This window comes from Mobula birostris, chromosome 26, assembly GCF_030028105.1.
Source record: "Mobula birostris isolate sMobBir1 chromosome 26, sMobBir1.hap1, whole genome shotgun sequence".
Lineage (NCBI taxonomy): Eukaryota > Metazoa > Chordata > Chondrichthyes > Myliobatiformes > Myliobatidae > Mobula > Mobula birostris.
The window spans coordinates 42,428,875-42,446,276 of NC_092395.1; the positions used below are offsets into that span (position 1 = coordinate 42,428,875).

The following is a 17,402-nucleotide window of genomic DNA, read 5'->3' on the forward strand; positions in this document are numbered from 1 at the left end:
ATACAATAAAAATAGAAATAACAAAATTTCCAATCAAAAATGAGATTCATATAAAGTGAGAGGAAATCTATTTACTGACATGCAACATTTTAATGCATTTGATCTAATTATAATGCTGCTTCAGGATCTGATCAGGCTAAGACCCCAATATGTATACCTCAGAGAGTGAAGCAGGTACGAGCAGAATGAGATTAATTTTAAATTGAAGACAGATGCTACAGTATACGTAACAAGTTACTGGAATATACTGCTGTAAAAAAAAACAGGATAATTATTAGTCATAATTTATTAGAATTATCTTTGAACTATCCCAGACACCTGCAGATATACATACACACACACACACACATATACACACACACACGTACATATATGCAATAGCTACACAGTAAACCCAATACAACTTTTTCCAAAAAACTGGAGAGACATCAGCAACCAAAACTGACCCCAGTTCACTGTATATAGAAAGCCACAACAATTGACAATTTGATGCATTAAAATACACTATCAAGGCATTAATGACTTAAGTCAGAACAGCAATGAGTGCATAAATCATAATCTAACTCAGTGCATCAAGACCACTGTTTTCCCAACACAATTAGATATTTCCAAACTGAGCTTATGTTTTAGCAACTAGTCAATAATAACTCAGTTTATTTTTAATCTTAAGTATTCTCAAATGCCTTTATACCAAAGTTTGTGATCCACTACTGTTACCAAGTTTTGCAGACTTTCTGAAACAATACAGAAAGTGGAGATGCATACCTTTTATAAACCATTAAAAAGGAATCACATTATTCCAGATACTCCTCCCATGCTAAACAGATTTATGATAATATGCAGTAAACCATCCCATCAAGTCAGTGAACTGAAGACTGTCTGTAGCTAGTTCTATGGGACTGGGAGCATTTCAAAAGAATTGACCCAGATACTGCATCAAATTAGATTAAAAACAAATAGGGAACAATGAGTGAGGTAATCAGTGCAAGAATGGGAGCGAAGAGGCCAGAGAGAAAGTTACTGGACAAGTCTGCGCGTATGGAGAATCTGCAGTGTAAAAAGTTCGAAGGAGCTGGGAAGCATTTTCAGCCTAGGATAAACTGTGGGTAGGTGGAAAGAGAAGTATACAAGGGGCAAATTTCAAATATGCAAGTCATAACAAAATTGAAGACAGCATAGATTTAAAGATGAGCTTTATTTGTTACATCTACATTGGAACAGAGTGAAATGCGTTATTTGTGCTAATGACCAGCACAGTCCAAGTGTCGCCTTGTTTCTGGTGTCAACATTGCATGTCTGCAATTTACTAACTAGTAGGTCTTTGGAATGTGGGAGGAAACCCACACCGTCATGGGGAGGACATACAAACTCCAGTGGGAATCAAACCCCAATGACTGGTGCTGTAAATTATTGCACTATGCTACGGACAGGGAACAGGAGTAATGCAATCCACGATACAAGGCTGTTTCACAGTTGAAAATGGTAACTGTTGATTTTTGACTCTGGTAAACAAAAATCTATCAATTTCAGAATTCATATGCAAATATTCAATCGATATTTGAGCAATTTATTTGACTTTATTTGAGCAATTCACACTTGATAGACTTGAATCCAATATTTCGACCATACATCCACAGGTTCTAATATCTCAACTTAGAAAACTTATTTTTAATCCAGCTGTCAGTGGCTCTTAATAGCTTGAAAAATCACCTCCTAAGGCTACGTCCACACTACGCTGGATAATTTTGAAAATTAAGCTTTTTCTCTTTGTTTAGACCTTCCGTCCACACTGAAACTGCGTTTTCAGCCCCCAAAAATGGAGATTTTCAAAAATGGTCTCCAGGGTGAATAAATCTGAAAACGTCTAATATCCGTTGCAGTGTATACGGGGTAACCGGAGCTTTTTAAAACCGCTGTCATGCGTGCCGGAACAGATGGCGACAGTGCAGCATTTCATTGTTTTCTTCTTATTATTATTATTACCACTTTATTGTCGCCAAACAATTGATGCCAGAGCATACAATCATCATAGCAATATTTGATTCTGCGCTTCACAGAACCTAACAATTTCAGAACAGATGGCAACGAGACTGAAGCCAGAAGAGTTAGAAATGTACTCACCAAATACTTTGACCCATAGCTTACTGAATAAATAAGTATACTCACTTTGCCGTGTTTTCTATCCTTGCTTGTATGAAGGTGGTTTACCTATTTATGCAAGTACTTCTCTGACAATAGATGTGTAACAGCCTAATGTAACATTGTACGGAAATACAAGATAACACTGATGCAGACATGTATTATACATTTAACAAGGTGCTTTATTAGTGCAACAGAGTTAGTCAGTTTTTCAATGTTCGTCATCAGCCGGGTCATACTGTCCGTGAACTCCCTGTTGGTTGCCTCCATACGCTCCAGTATTTTTTTTTCAGTTTTAAGTCCTCCTGCGCGAGAGCCAAGAGCAATTCCTTTTAAGTTTTTCTACTCTGTAAGTGGACAAATGCGCACCAAGTATATCGTTTCCTCTTCGCTCGTTTTCTGTGTCATGTGCATGCCCAGTAGGAGGAGATTCGCCCAAATATCCGTCTAATGTAGACAGAGATATTTTGAAAAACACTCAGTGTGGATGCCTATCGTTTTTACTTAAAACCGGCTTTTTCAAAATTATCTGGCGTAGTGTGGACGTAGTCTAAGTTAAATTCAAGGGAATTCTGAAATCACATTTTCTCATAGTTCAAATTTGAGTAAACACGAGTACTGCAAGACAACTTGTATACACTTTTTTCCCCACTTGTCCATTACAATGGAATGTTTTAAGTACGTAAAATCAGCAAATCTCTTTCATCATTTAGCAAATATTCTGTTGTATACTTTTTAGGTTTATAATCGATGATTTCAATACCCTATATAACAATCTACTAATGCAGTTTTGTTCTTTCAATGATTATTTATTGTATGCTCTTCTCTACAAATTCAGTGAAAAACTGAGCCCTTGATAGAGAGAAAAGGGTGATTTTAATCTGAGATTTTTATTATCAATGCAGATCAACAAGAATGCACAACTGGATGCAGGCAGCAGAAATATTTGACTATTTCAGAACAAAGCAGCAGAGATGTTGAAGATGTCTCATGAGCAAGTGGCAAAAGTATGGCTAGAAATTTAAATAACTGGGACATAAACTAGTTGCAGATGCAAGGAATAGTAATAAGCTATTTCAAGAACTAAAAAAGATGTACAAGTTGGATCTCCGCTCAGAGACTGTACCCAGCCTGACAAAGTCTTAAGGCTGATCTATACTTGCGTGTCAAATGTACACCGTAGGTACGGTGTAGTGGTGTACCTTACGCTGTACTCTACACCGATCCCTATGCTGTAGCCTAACGCGCACCTCTCCCAAAATGTAACTACACATCACAGCGTTACAGACCGCAACAACTGTGATTGGTCCGCTTGGTAGCATCGCATTTCCTCCTACGCTGCAATAGCTTCCCATTGGGCGACTGAAGGGCAGGGAAGAAACTCTGGCTGCAATGCTTTCCATAAAGCTTTAAAGACCTCCGAAATTATGGAGGACCCCATGCTTGACGCCAGTTTGTAGCTAGCTGCTGCAGCCTGTTGACTTCCACTTGAAGCTAAAACTCAAATGGTGATTGCCGGTCTTTGAGTATACTGTGCGTACACTGCTGCGAAATAAATGGTTGGAGATGATGAACCAAATCATCAAATCTACCTGCCGACATCCGAAAGTACTTGAAATGCATTTCCTCATCCATGTCTCTCAGTGGCCGGACAAGCATAGAAAATTCACCCTCCTTCAGTTTCAGTCGCCATCGTTTGAAGTTTGAGTTTCTTTGTACACAAAGAAACTCAACACAGTTGCATAGAAAACCCACCACCAACTAGCATTTATAGCGGTGAACTGCAGAGCAACGCAGACACACCAACGCACAAGTATAAATGCTCACAACAGCGTAGCCCAGTTGCGTAGGCTACGGCGTAAGCTAGTACGCACAAGTATAAATCAGCCTTTAGGAAGCAGAAGCAGTGAATCATGAGTGGAGGAACGCAAAAAGGTTTACTGGACAGAAATGGCTACCACTTGCTAGGAATAAACAACATGCAACAGACAAATGGACACAATAAGAGACAACCTTATGACCAATGTAAATAATGAAGACACTGGCTTTTGCATGGATGGGAAAACTTGCATTAGGTTTACAGTAATACTACCAAAAGAAAAGGTGGAAGGAGTTGAGGAAGAGGCAAAACTCAATCATTCTAGTTAGAAAACTCCTCAGATTACTTGATGAAACTTGACCTTTCTTGCTCAGCATTTTGAGAAAAAAAATTTAATTTTCATCTGAATGGACAGCTGAGGCAGAGACTGCAAAAAAACAAAAAGAAAGAAAGCTTCCTTCAACAGAAAATAACGAGTTGCACATAAAATATGGTTTTATTGTGACCAGTGACTCGCATGCTCCAAGCCCCCTGTGTGTGATATGTGAAGACAAGCTGTCTAATGAGGCAATGAAGCCCTCAAAACTGCTTCGGCACCTTGAGTCCAAGCACCCTGCACTTAAAGACAAACCTGTTGAGTTTTTTGGGCGGGACAAAAGTGAGCAAGCAGGACAGAAGCAAGTGCTAAGAACCACCACCTCCACAAATGCTGCTGCTCTGACAGCGTCGTACTTAGTGGCTAGCCGTATTGCTAAGAAGTCTTTCACTGTTGGTGAAGAATTGATTCTGCCTGCTGCCAAGGACATGTGCCGTGAACTGTTGGAAGAAGCTGCAGCTAACAAGATGGCACAGGTTTCTCTTTCAGCTACCAGTTTCAAGGAGGATCAATCAGAGGACATCGAAGCACAGCTGTTGGAACGGCTTAACGAGTCACCATGGTATGCTATCCAAGTCAGTGAGTCTACCGATGTCGACAGCAAGGCAATACTACTGGTCTATGTGCGGTACATATTTCAAGACGATGTGCAGGAGGATATGTCGTGTGCACTGCCACTGCCAACTAACATAACTGGAGCAGAGGTATTCAACTCTTTGAATGACTACATGTCAGGCATACTAGACTGGTCATTCTGTGTTGGAATATGCACAGACAGGGCTGCAGTCAAAGCAGTTGCTCCTGAATGCCCGTCTACACACTGTGTCATACACAGGGAAATGCTGGCTAGCCGAAAAATGTCACCTGATCTTAACAGTGTATTGAGTGACGTTGTTGAAGTTATCAATCACATCAAAGCAAAATCCCTTAACTCACGTCTGTTTGAGCAGCTTTGTGAGGAAATGGATGCAGAGCACAAACGCCTTCTCTTTCGCACTGAAGTCAGGTGGCTATCAAGGGGGATTGCCCTGGCCAGGGTTTTTGAGTTAAGAGAGCAGCTACAGAGACTTCTTGCAGGAAAAAAAAGTCACCACTGGCAGCACACTTCAGTGATGAGGAGTGGATAGCAAAACTCATTTATCTGTGTGACATCTTCAACCTGCTCAATGAACTCAATTTGTCACCTCAGGGGAGAATGACAACTGTCTTCAAGTTGGCAGATAAAGTGTCTGCTTTCACAGCCAAACTGGAACTGTGGGGACAGTGAGTGGACAGGGGCCATATTAGACATGTTCCTAACATTAGCTGGAATTTTGGGACAGACTGAGGCTGCACTGTCCTTCTCACAGCTGGTGCACCATCACCTATCTTCGCTGTCGACAGAATTCGAGTGTTACTTCCCAACCGCAAATGACCCAAGACGTGCAAAGGAATGGGTCCGTGACCCATTTGTGAATGTCCCCAGTGAATCATCCATGTCAGCGCGGGAAGATGATCAACTCCTCGAGCTTGTAAATGATGGTGGGCTGAAAAGTATGTTTGACATAACATCTCTGCCGGCATTCTGGATCAAAGTCAAGGCTGAATACCCTGAGAAAGCCACGAAAGCACTGAAAACGTTGCTTCCATTTCCAACATCATATCGCTGCGAAGCAGGATTTTGTGCAAAGAATGCAACGAAAACTAAATTGCTGAATAGACTAGACATAAAGGTACCCCCTTCGAGTATCGCTGTCTCCCATCACCCCTCGATGGGACCGTCTTGTTGCAGGGAAACAAGCCCAGGGCTCCCACCGATTCAGCGATATTGGTGTGTTGCAATGATTTTATAAGTTCATACGAGGAAAATATGCACTGTGTTTTTAATATTAAATTCATTAGATAAATCCTTTTAGAAACGAAATTGAGTGTATTATTAGCCACTTATAGGTGACTTATAGTTTCACCTATATTCCGGTTGTGATTAACATCCCCCAACCACCCCCCAGTCAGCCGGTCCGCAAGAATATTGTCAATATTAAACCGGTCTGCGGTGCAAAAAAGGTTGGGGACCCCTGGCCCAGGGTATAGACACCATGACTCACTTATGACGGAGACAACAGTATTTACATTGCCCACCCCACCAGCCTCCGGGTCCAACATATTATTCTCCGTAACTTCCGCCACCTCCAACCGGATCCCACCACTAAGCACATCTTTCCCTCCCCCCCCCTCTGCATTCCACAGGGATCGCTCCCTACACAACTCCCTTGTCCATTCGTCCCCCCCATCCCTCCCCACTGATCTCCCTCCTGGCACTTATCCTTGTAAGCGGAACAAGTGCTACACAGGCCCTTACACTTCCTCCCTTACCACCATTCAGGGCCCCAAACAGTCCTTCCAGGTGAGGCAACACTTCACCTGTGAGTCAACTGGGGTGATATACTGCGTCCGGTGCTCCCGATGTGGCCTTTTATATATTGGCGAGACCCGACGCAGACTGGGAGACCGCTTTGCTGAACATCTACGCTCTGTCCGCCAGAGAAAGCAGGATCTCCCAGTGGCCACACATTTTAATTCCACATCCCATTCCCATTCTGACATGTCTATCCACGGCCTCCTCTACTGTAAAGATGAAGCCACACTCAGGTTGGAGGAACAACACCTTATATTCCGTCTGAGTAGCCTCCAACCTGATGGCATGAACATCGACTTCTATAACTTCCGCTAAGGCCCCACCTCCCCCTCATACCCCATCTGTTACTCATTTTTATGCACACATTCTTTCTCTCACTCTCCTTTTTCTCCCTCTGTCCCTCTGAATATACCTCTTGCCCATCCTCTGGGTCCCCCCCCCTCTTTCTTCCCGGACCTCCTGTCCCATGATCCTCTCGTATCCCCTTTTGCCTATCACCTGTCCAGCTCTTGGCTCCATCCCTCCCCCTCCTGTCTTCTCCCATCATTTTGGATCTCCCCCTCCCCCTCCAACTTTCAAATCCCTTACTCACTCTTCCTTCAGTTAGTCCTGACGAAGGGTCTCGGCCTGATACGTCGACTGCACCTCTTCCTACAGATGCTGCTTGGCCTGCTGCGTTCACCAGCAACTTTGATGTGTGTTGCTTGAATTTCCAGCATCTGCAGAATTCCTGTTGTTAGTATTTACATTGTGATTTAATAACACATCTATGACAGCAGATCTAAATTAAGTATGATTTGCCATCCAAAAGTTTTGAAATAATGCTAACTTAGACAGCACCTCACCCCTATTGGCAACAACACTAAATAAATAATACACAAGGAAATTAACAAGTTGGTAGTTCTAACCCTACACCCCACTAAACAAAAATGTAATAGATCATCAAACATGCAGGATAATGAACAAAAATATCTGCAACTTAGTATTTCAAAGATCTAGTCCATTGCTTGTGGTCTCTGCCACAAACTGAATTCCCAAAATATCAGTATTTTCCATCTCCTTGGCAAATGACAGAAGTCAAACTCAACTATTTGCAATCTTGCTGTCATACTCGACCATGATAAGCAATCAGCAATAAGACTTGCAAATTGCCATCTCCAAAGCATCCCTCATGTCCACTCCTGACTCAAATTATCTGGTACTGAGGCCCTTGATTTCTTTGTTACCATCCTATGACCTCCTTGCACAAGAACACAAGGAGCAGACTACTTAGCCTCCGCTCCATCATTCAATAAGATCTCCTACCTAACTGCCAGTTGACTGCACTAACCAACATCTCTTAATCCCTTTAAAATCTAAAAGGTTATCAGTCTCCATCTTGCATATTTTCAATATAGGGGCACATCAGAGGAGAGAGGAGTGGGCCAAAGGTTAATTGAAAGGGGACATTAGCAGGAATGATGGTAGAGCAGCAGAGGCTAGAGTTTCTGGGAGCAATTTGGAAGGTGCACGATAGTTACATCTCAAAGAAGAGCAAGTATTCTAAAGGCAGAATGATGCAACCATGGCTGATAAGGGAAGTTAAAGCCAACATAAAAACAAAAGAGTGGGTATAATTGAGCAAAAAGTAGTGGGAAGCTAGTGGATTGGGAAATTTTTAAAAACCAATAGAAGGCAACTAAAAAAAAACATAAGAGGGAAAAGGGTGAAATATGAAGGTAAGCTAGCCAATAATAATTTTTTTTTGTCAGAGCCGGGAAGCAGCCAATACCTGCCAAAAGAACATCTACAGGCATTCTGACCTCTGCAAGGGACTGGCAGCTGTTGGTGGACCTCGAAGGGCAGCTGAAGTTCCCCAACCATATCGCAGCCACCACCCTGCGACCAGACATTGTCCTAGTGTCTGAGTCGAATAAGCAAGTGGTGCTACTGGAGCTGACAGTCCCATGGGAAGATAGCTTGGAAGAGGCCTTTGAAAGGAAGCTCTCCAAGTACTCAGGACTGGTCAGCAACTGTCAGCAGGCTGGATGGAGAGCGAGGTGTCTCCCATTGGAGGTTGGTTGTAGGGGATTCGCAGCCCGTTCCTTAGTTAGAGCCTTCAGCATTTTGGGCATCGAGGGAGAGAGGAAGAGGAGAGCCATCCGCAGTACCACCGATGCGGCAGAGAGGGCCTCAAGATGGCCGTGGCTCAAAAGGGGGGGAGCTGTGGAGTCATAAGTAGCTAGCCATCTGGACACAAGCTGGGGTCTGATCAGCCCTGGCTGGGTCACCTGGAGGAGGTTGTATGATGTTGAAAGACCCGAAACACCCGATGATTCCAGGAACATCACTGAAGATGCGTCCAGAAGCATCAATAGATGTATGTACACAGTTTTGGATATATAAAGAGTAAAAGAGAGGCAAGACTAGATATGGGGCTGCTGGAAAATGATGCCAGAGAGATAGTAAACAGGAGATAAGGAAACTGCAGATAAACTGAATAACTACTTTGCTTCAGTCTTCTTCAGTGGAAAACACGAATAGTGTTCCAGCTGTTCAAGAGTGTCAAGGAACAGAAATGAGAGCAGTTGCTATTACTTGGGAGATAGTGCTTAGAAAACTGAAAGGTTATGTCACCTGGACCTGATGGACTACATCTCAGGGTTCTGAAAGAGGTGGCTGAAGAGATGGTGGAGGTATTAGTAATGATCTTTAAAGAATCGATAGATCCTGGCATAGTTCCGGAGGACTGAAAAATTGCAAATGTCACTCCATTCAAGAAAGGAGAGAGGCAGAAAAAAATTATAGAACAGTTAGCCTGACCTCAGTGGTTAGGAAGATGTTGTAATCGATTGTTAAGGATGTGGTTTTGGGGTACTTGGAGGCACATGACAAGCAGGCCAAAGTCAGCATGGTCTCCTTAAGAAAAAATGTTGCTTGACAAATCTGTTGGAATTCTCTGAAGAAATAACAAAGGAGAATCAGTCGATGTTGTATTCTTGGAATATCAGAAGGTCTTTGACAAGGTACAGCATGGATAGAGTATTGGCTGATTGGCAGGAGGCAAAGTGTGGGAATAAAAGGGATCCTTTTGAATTGCCTGCTAGTAACTAGTGGTGTTCCACAGAGGTCTGCGTTGGGACTATGTCTTTTTTGGATGATGAAATTAATGGCTTTTGGCCAAGTTTGTGGATGATACAAAGATTGGTGGCGGGGCAGCTAGTGTTGAGGAGGCAGGGAGGTTGCAGCAGGACTTAGATTAGGAGAATGGGCAAAGAGGCGGCAGACAGAATACAGTGTCATGGAGTGTATGGTCATGCACTTTGTTACAAGGAATAAAAGCAGAGTATTTTCTAAATGGAGGGAAAATTAAAAACACCAAGGTGCCAAGGGATTAGGGAGTCCTTGTGCAGTATTCCTGAAAAATAATTTGCAGGTCAAATTGGTGGTGGGAAGGCGAATGCAATTTTACCATTCATTTCAAAAGGACTACAACATAAAAGCAAGGTTGTAATGCGGAGGTTGTATAAGGCACTGCTGAGGCCTCTCGGAGTATTGTGAGCAGTTTTGGGCCTCTTATTTAAGAAGGGATATGTTGACATTGGAGAGGGGTTAGGACGTTCACGAGAATGATTCCAAGAATAAACGGGTTATCATACAAGACCTTAAGATATAGGAGCAGAAGCCATTCAGCCCATCGAGTCTGCTCTGCCATTCAGTCATGGGCTGATCCAATTCTTCTAGTCATCCCCACTCCCCTGCCTTCACCCCATACCCTTTGATGCTCTGGCTAATCAAGAACCATCTATCTCTGCCTTAAATACACCCAAAGACTTGGTCTCCACAATCGCTCATGGCGACTAATTCCACAGATTTACCACCCTCTGACTAAAGTAATTCCTCCACATCTCAGTTCTAAATGGACATCCTTCATTCCTGAAGTTGTGCCCTCTTGTCCTAGAATCCCCTACCATGGGAAATAACTTTGCCATATCTAATCTGTTCAGGCCTTTTAACATTCGGAATGTTTCTGTGAGATCCCCCCTCATTCTCCTGAACTCCAGGGAATACAGCCCAAGAGCTGCCAGACGTTCCTCATATAGTAACCCTTTCATTCCTGGAATCATTCTCATGAATCTTCTCTGAACTCTCTCCAATGTCAGCATATCCTTTCTAAAATAAGGAGCCCAAAATTGCACACAATACTCCATGTGTGGTCTCACAGGTGCCTTATAGAGCCTCAACATCACATGAACAGTGATTGAAGGCTCTGGGCCAGTACTCACTGGAACCTAGAAGAATTGGGGAGGGGGGGGCCGGGGGGGAGAATGTCATTGAAACCTATTGAATGCTGAAAAGCCTATACAGAGCACATGTGAAGAGGATGTTTCCCTTGGTGGTGTGGTGGGGGAGGGAGTGGAGTTAGAACAGGGGGCACAGCCTCAAAAATAGACATCCATTTAAAACAAGGAGGAATTTCTTTAGCCAGAGGGTGGTGAATCCAAGAATTAGTTGCAGCTGTGGAGGCCAGGTCACTGGGTGCATTTAAAGCAGAGGTTGATACGCTTCTGATTAGTCAGGGTGTGAAAGATTATAGGGAGAAGGCAGGAGAATGAGGTTGATAGGGAAATGGATCAGCCATGATGAAATGGCAGAGCAGACTTGATGGGCCAAATGACCTAATTCTGCTCCTATGGTCTTAAAAACTTGAGCTCATTCAGAACTATGTTACTCTAATAAAGTAAGAACTGCAAATTAATTCTCTTTTTAAGGGTTCAATCATACTTACCCCAACTAAGCATATCTGTATTTCTTCCTAATCAAACAGCCTCTCTAAAAAGTTTAAAGTATGTTAGAGTTGAATTTTCAAAGTTAGATATATTACCAGGGTACCATATTACTAACTTGAGATTCATTTTCTTGCAGGCATTTACAGGACAAAATAAATATTTAGATTTTCATGAAAAACTATACATAAACACTGATAAACAACCAAGGTGCATAAGAAAACAAACTGAGCAAATAAAAAATAACACTGACAACACAAATCAGTGAAATGGTGTCTGAAGGTTGTAGAATCAAAGTAGTAGCGAATGAATTGAAAGAAAAACGTGGGAGCCAGGGGTAATTCGTGCATGTTTAGTTTTACTTCAGTGAGGCACACATGTGACATGGTAGCATAATGATATATGCAATTCATTTACTTCATACATACATATAACCAATAATGAACTATGAAACCAATGAATACTGTTTAATCAAATATATTTACAATATTACTCAAATATGACTGAAATATTAAATCACTGAATTCCTTGTTCAAACTCCAACTTAATATAGCATACACCTTAACAAAAAACACAGTATATTAGATAATACAACTACTATATACAGACATCAACAGCACAGTAAATTTTTAAATTATCCCATTCAAGTTTATAGATTTAATCGCTGTGGAGGTTTTCCTACTCTTGTGAGATAATGTCTTCCCTGACAAGAGTGGGAGGGTGTCATTCTGCTTGGCAAGTGAGTCTTGTGACTGTGAAACAACTTCAGGCTCTGGCGTCTCCTCCATAATGGTTGGTGAAGTTGACTCTGACTGCTCTGGACACCTTTCTTCTCTAACAAAGGACTCTGTTCTCCTTAACTGATCAGTTTGTCTGATGTCACCTGGAGACAACACAATATCCCCTGCGTAGGAGAGTAGTCCAGTTCTATCCTTAATCTTTCCATATACCCACTTTTGATCACCTCTGTAGTCCCTCACTAGTACTGCTTTCCCAGGAGTGAAACATTGAACCTCTTTGTTTGGGAAGCCCTCAATTTGTCTCAGCCATTTGTCCTACATACTTTTTTTGAGATTGAGTTTGAGGAGATCCAAGTGTGAGTGCAAGGGACCACCCAGGAACAGCATAGCTGATGACTTGTTGGTTGTGGAGTGTGATGCATTGTGACATGCAGGGAGGAAACTGGCAAGCTTCTGATTCAGTGTCAGTGTGATGTGTTCTGCTGACATTGTTCGCAGCGCACTCTTTAGAATCTGGACGAACCTCTCCGCCAAGCCAGTTGTAGCTGGGTGGTACAGTGTAGACGTCTTATTCCGTTCATTTTCAGGAATGACAAACTCTTCTGCAACAAACTGTGGTTCATTGTCACTGACTAAGTGTTCTGGAACACCAGTCACTGAGAAGAGGCTTCTCAACAAATCAGTAAGCAAGGTTGTAGGGAGGCTATTGGGAACACTTCTGGCAAATCCACATGAAACTTCTGCCAAGACAGTGCAGGCTATTCCCAGGGATGGAGAGGTGCTGCTCTTGGATTCTTCTAGACATCCTAGCATCTCAAACAGTGCATGGCAAATTGCTCCATCTATTGATCTATCCTAGACCACTAGACAAAGCTTCGACCCAACAGTTATTTTGACCATGCCGAGATAATTGGCATGTAGCTCCTCCAAGACCCTCGCTCTCAGACTGGATGATACAACTTTCAATCTCATGTTAAGGCAACCATCAGAGCACCTTCATCACCAGCTTTGGTAAAAGGAAACGGGGAAACTGCAGTTTCTGCTGCACATTACAACATTTTGGGTTACCATGTAGACCTGAGACAGTATGAGGTCCTTTCTGGTTTCCCCCTGGATCTGTTCTGCTGTTAATGAGAGACTTTCAGTTTGCATTAGGGAGAATATATCAAGAAGAAATTTTATAGGTATTTCTTTTCCAAGAGTAAATGGAAAAATCAATAAACATTTTCATGATTAGTTATCCTCCTGAATTCAATCTTGTAATTGTGTCCTTGTAGAAAAAGAGCCCATCTCTGTTTCTGAGACACCCTTCTGTGGATTGAAAATAGACACTTGTGGTTGATGTTCAGTAATAAGGATAAACTCTCTCCCACTGAAGTACTAGTTGAAACATTTTACACCCCAAACCAGACTCAAGACCTCTCTGTCAATCTGTGTATAATTTTTCCCTGCAGCAGTAAGGGAACATGACGCAAAAGGTTATGTATAGGGCATTCACTTGCATCACTCATAACATGTGACATGACTGCATCTATACCACAAGGCAAGGCATCACAGGCAAGCTTCACTGGACAAAGTGGATCATAATGCATGAGTATGATGTCTGAGTCACCATTTCCTTTACCTTTTGCAAAGCCACTTCACACTGCTTTGTCCATTGCCATTTTCTTTCCCATCTGTACTAATGAGTTCAAGGGGTGGAGCACTGTAGCCATGTTTGGCAGGAACCTGTTATTGACAAATCTGAAAAAACATCTATGACAAGTCTTTTGGCCTTGGGACATCTACCACTGTTTGAATTTTCTCAGCATACTTGTGGAATCCTTGTGCATCAATGGTGAAACCACAGTAGATGACGCTTGATTTAAAGGATTCACACTTGTTGCGTTGCACTCCGAGTCCATAATCTTCTGGTCTTTTTTAACACTCTTGAGATTTTGGAACTGTTCCTTGCCTTCCTCACTAGTAACAATGATGTCATCCAGGTAACACTGAGTGCCTGGGCAGCCTTACAGCACCTGATCCATAACTTTCTGCCAGAGTGCAAGTATGATTCTATTCCAAAAATAAGCCTATTATAGAGATGAAGTCTATTGTGAGTGTTTATGGCTTGAGACACTTGGGACTCTTCTTCCATCTCCATCTATAGATAGGTCTTTGCTGAAGCGTTTTCTGTCCAGAAGAGCTTGTTATCATATCCTCTATACTAGGCAGAGAGTTTTTATCTGCTTTCAGTACTGGGTTGATGGTGACCTTAAAATCACCACAGATCCTTACAGACTCATTCTTCTTGGCTACCAGGGTCACTGATGTTGCCCATGGGCTCAACGCAACCTTAGAAACAATTCCTTCAGCCTCCACACAACCTAACTCACTAGCTTCTTAATCACTAATGGTATAAGGAACCAGATGGGCTTTGCAAAACTTGGTGTGACATTTTCATTCAACACTAATTTACCCTGATATGTTTGAGTTTTCTAATGCCATTCTTGAAAACTCCTGTGACATCATCCAGTACCTTTGTTAAATCATTTTCAGTTGACTCTTTTACAGGGGATGCGGCATGCATCTAGTAGATGGATCTCCAATCAAGTTCTAATTGTCTCAACCAATCACAATCCTAAAATATTGGCACTCCTGTTTTTAACTAAATACAAGTCCAATGTTGTATTTCACTGTTACAAATGTCATTCCCACAGAAGTTATCTTTTCTCCTGTTCAAGTTCTTAGCTGCATATAAGCAGGTTTCAGTTCAGTAACTTTGAAATGTCATTCAAACTCTTTTTATGTAATGACAGAAACAGCCGAGATGCTGTCCAATTGCACTTTAATTAACTTGGCGTTCATTTCTGGAGCAAGTCATATTGCTTGTCTCCTTAGTTTTCACACTGCAAGACTCAGCTACCCAGTCCCATTGTCACACTTCATAAACAGCTTGCAGATTAGTGCTCTTCTTGAAACTGCAACCTGACTTTTTAAATCTTTCCTGGCAGTCCATTTATTTTTGTCTGCCCAAAATACTCTCCATAGATGTCTTACTTTGTTGCATTTTCGACAAGTTTTGCCTTTAAACCTGCATTGATCTGGTGTAGGTGAGCTCCTGCCACAATGATAACACAACTTGTTCCGCCAGGCAGGTTTCTGTTTAGGTGTTGCAATTTTGCTCACGCTCACGTTTATCCCTGACTGCAACTCAATTGTGTCTCCGGCTGCTGTTTCCATTGATTCAGCAATTTCAACTGCTCTTGTAAATGCACATTGTGCTTCAGTTAGGAACTGGTTTTTAAATGCTTTCTTGTAAGATTCCACAAACTAAACGATCTCTCAGTGCATCATCAAGTCCATTGCTGAACTAACAATATTTGGACAATTTCTTGAATTCAGCATGCAAGCTGAAATGGACTCCGCTTCCTTTTGATTCTACTTTTGAAACCTAAAGCATTCTGCAATCAACAATGGCTTCAGTTCTAAATTTTCCCACATTACATTCATGATATCAGCAAAGCTCATTTCAGCTCATTTGGTTGGAGCAATTAAACTTCTACACAAACTGTATGCTTTTCCACCAGTTGCACTAGTTTCTTATTGACTATTCCATTTGCTTTAAAATACTGCTCAATTTGTTCAGTATATACAAGCCATTTATCTGTTGTGTAATCAGACATGTAGCCAGCACTTCTGTTTTATATTTTTTATTATTGACCAGTACTCATTTTATGAACCCACAAATTTCATCCATTTCTGCCTTTAAGATTCTATTGTCTGTCCCCTTACAAAGAAAAAAGTGCTGCACATTTTATTTTTAAATTTGAACATTTCTCTTTCTTCCCCCCCTCCCAGAGAAACGTGTCATGCTTTTTTTTAATAGCTCGATTGTCTTGCTGCACTGCAACAGGTAGGTTGTCATCTCAATTTTGTTTTAAAACTTTCTCATCGCACTGTTATGTTTTGTAACTCCAAAGCATCAAATCAATTGAAATTTAGTTTTATTTTAGTGAGGTGCACATATATGACATGATGGCATATGCCACTCACATACTTCATACATATAATCTGTAATGAATTACGTAAACAAAAAATGCTTAATCAAACAATATATTTACATTACTCAAATATCACTGAAATATTAAATACTACACCATATAGGACATTTATTTAAAGATAAGAGTGTGAAACATGTCCTTCTGGCCCAAAAAGGCTGCACTGTCTAACAACCCATCTAGATAACCCTAGCCTGATCACAGGACAACTTACAATGACCAGTTAATCTACTAAGTGGTACGTCTTTGGACTGAAGGAGATAACCGGAAAACCCGGAGGAAACCCATATGCACATGGGAAGAACATACAAACTTTCTCATAGAGAATGTCAGAATTGAACTCTGCACTCTGAAGTCCTGAGCTATAAGTGTCATGCTAAACCTTACATTGCCATAACAAGCTTTACCAAAAATCAATATAAACTAGATTGAACAAATTACCTTTATTGATTCTCCTTCCTAGCTCCTCAAAATGTTTTATCAAGTTAATCAAACATGGCCTTTCACAAACAAATTTACACAAATTAGTAACCTGCCTTTCTAAATAAAGATTTATACAGCCCCTCAGAACTGTTATTTATTTAGTGATACAATGTGGAGTAGGTCCTTCTGGCCCTTCAAGCTACACTGCCCCAGCAACCCCACAAACTCAATTAACCCTAACCTAATGATGGAATAATTTACAATGACCAGTTAACCTCCTTGGTATGTCTTCAGACTGTAGGAGAAAATCAGAGCACCCAGGGAAAACCCACACATCCCAAAGGGGAAGACGTACAGAACAGCACCAGAATTGAACTCCAAAATACCCAACACACCAATCTACAATGGCATTGCACTAATCACTACACTGCTGTGGCACCCACTAGCAATCGTTTCATCAATTATTTGATTTATCCTTTCCTCTCTTAAAGAATACAGTGCAATGCTAATAGCCCTTCATTCCTCAGCTACCACTCGTATGTCCAAGGATTGAAAAATGATGTCCAGAACCTCTACAATTTCTTCCCCTGTTGCTCTTAATAGCCTAGGATATATTTCATCAGGACCTTGTGAGCGATCCATTTTCATAGCTAAATTTTTTTTAAATGGCTTTACTTCTTTATTGACAAAGGCGACGGCCATTC

The 17,402-nt window shown here is 41.6% G+C and overlaps 1 protein-coding gene across 4 annotated transcripts in view; it reads right to left on the minus strand.

The window, feature by feature from the left end:
• kdm4b (lysine (K)-specific demethylase 4B) overlaps positions 1–17,402 on the minus strand; it is a 550,987-nt gene that overhangs the window by 507,848 nt on the left and 25,737 nt on the right. The window contains exon 2 of one of the 4 annotated variants that reach the window (XM_072244641.1): positions 7,322–7,448. The exons of the other annotated variants lie outside the window; for them this stretch is intronic. The gene's annotated coding sequence lies outside the window, so the exon portion shown is untranslated. The remainder of the gene's footprint in view (positions 1–7,321; positions 7,449–17,402) is intronic. 4 annotated transcript variants of the gene reach the window in all.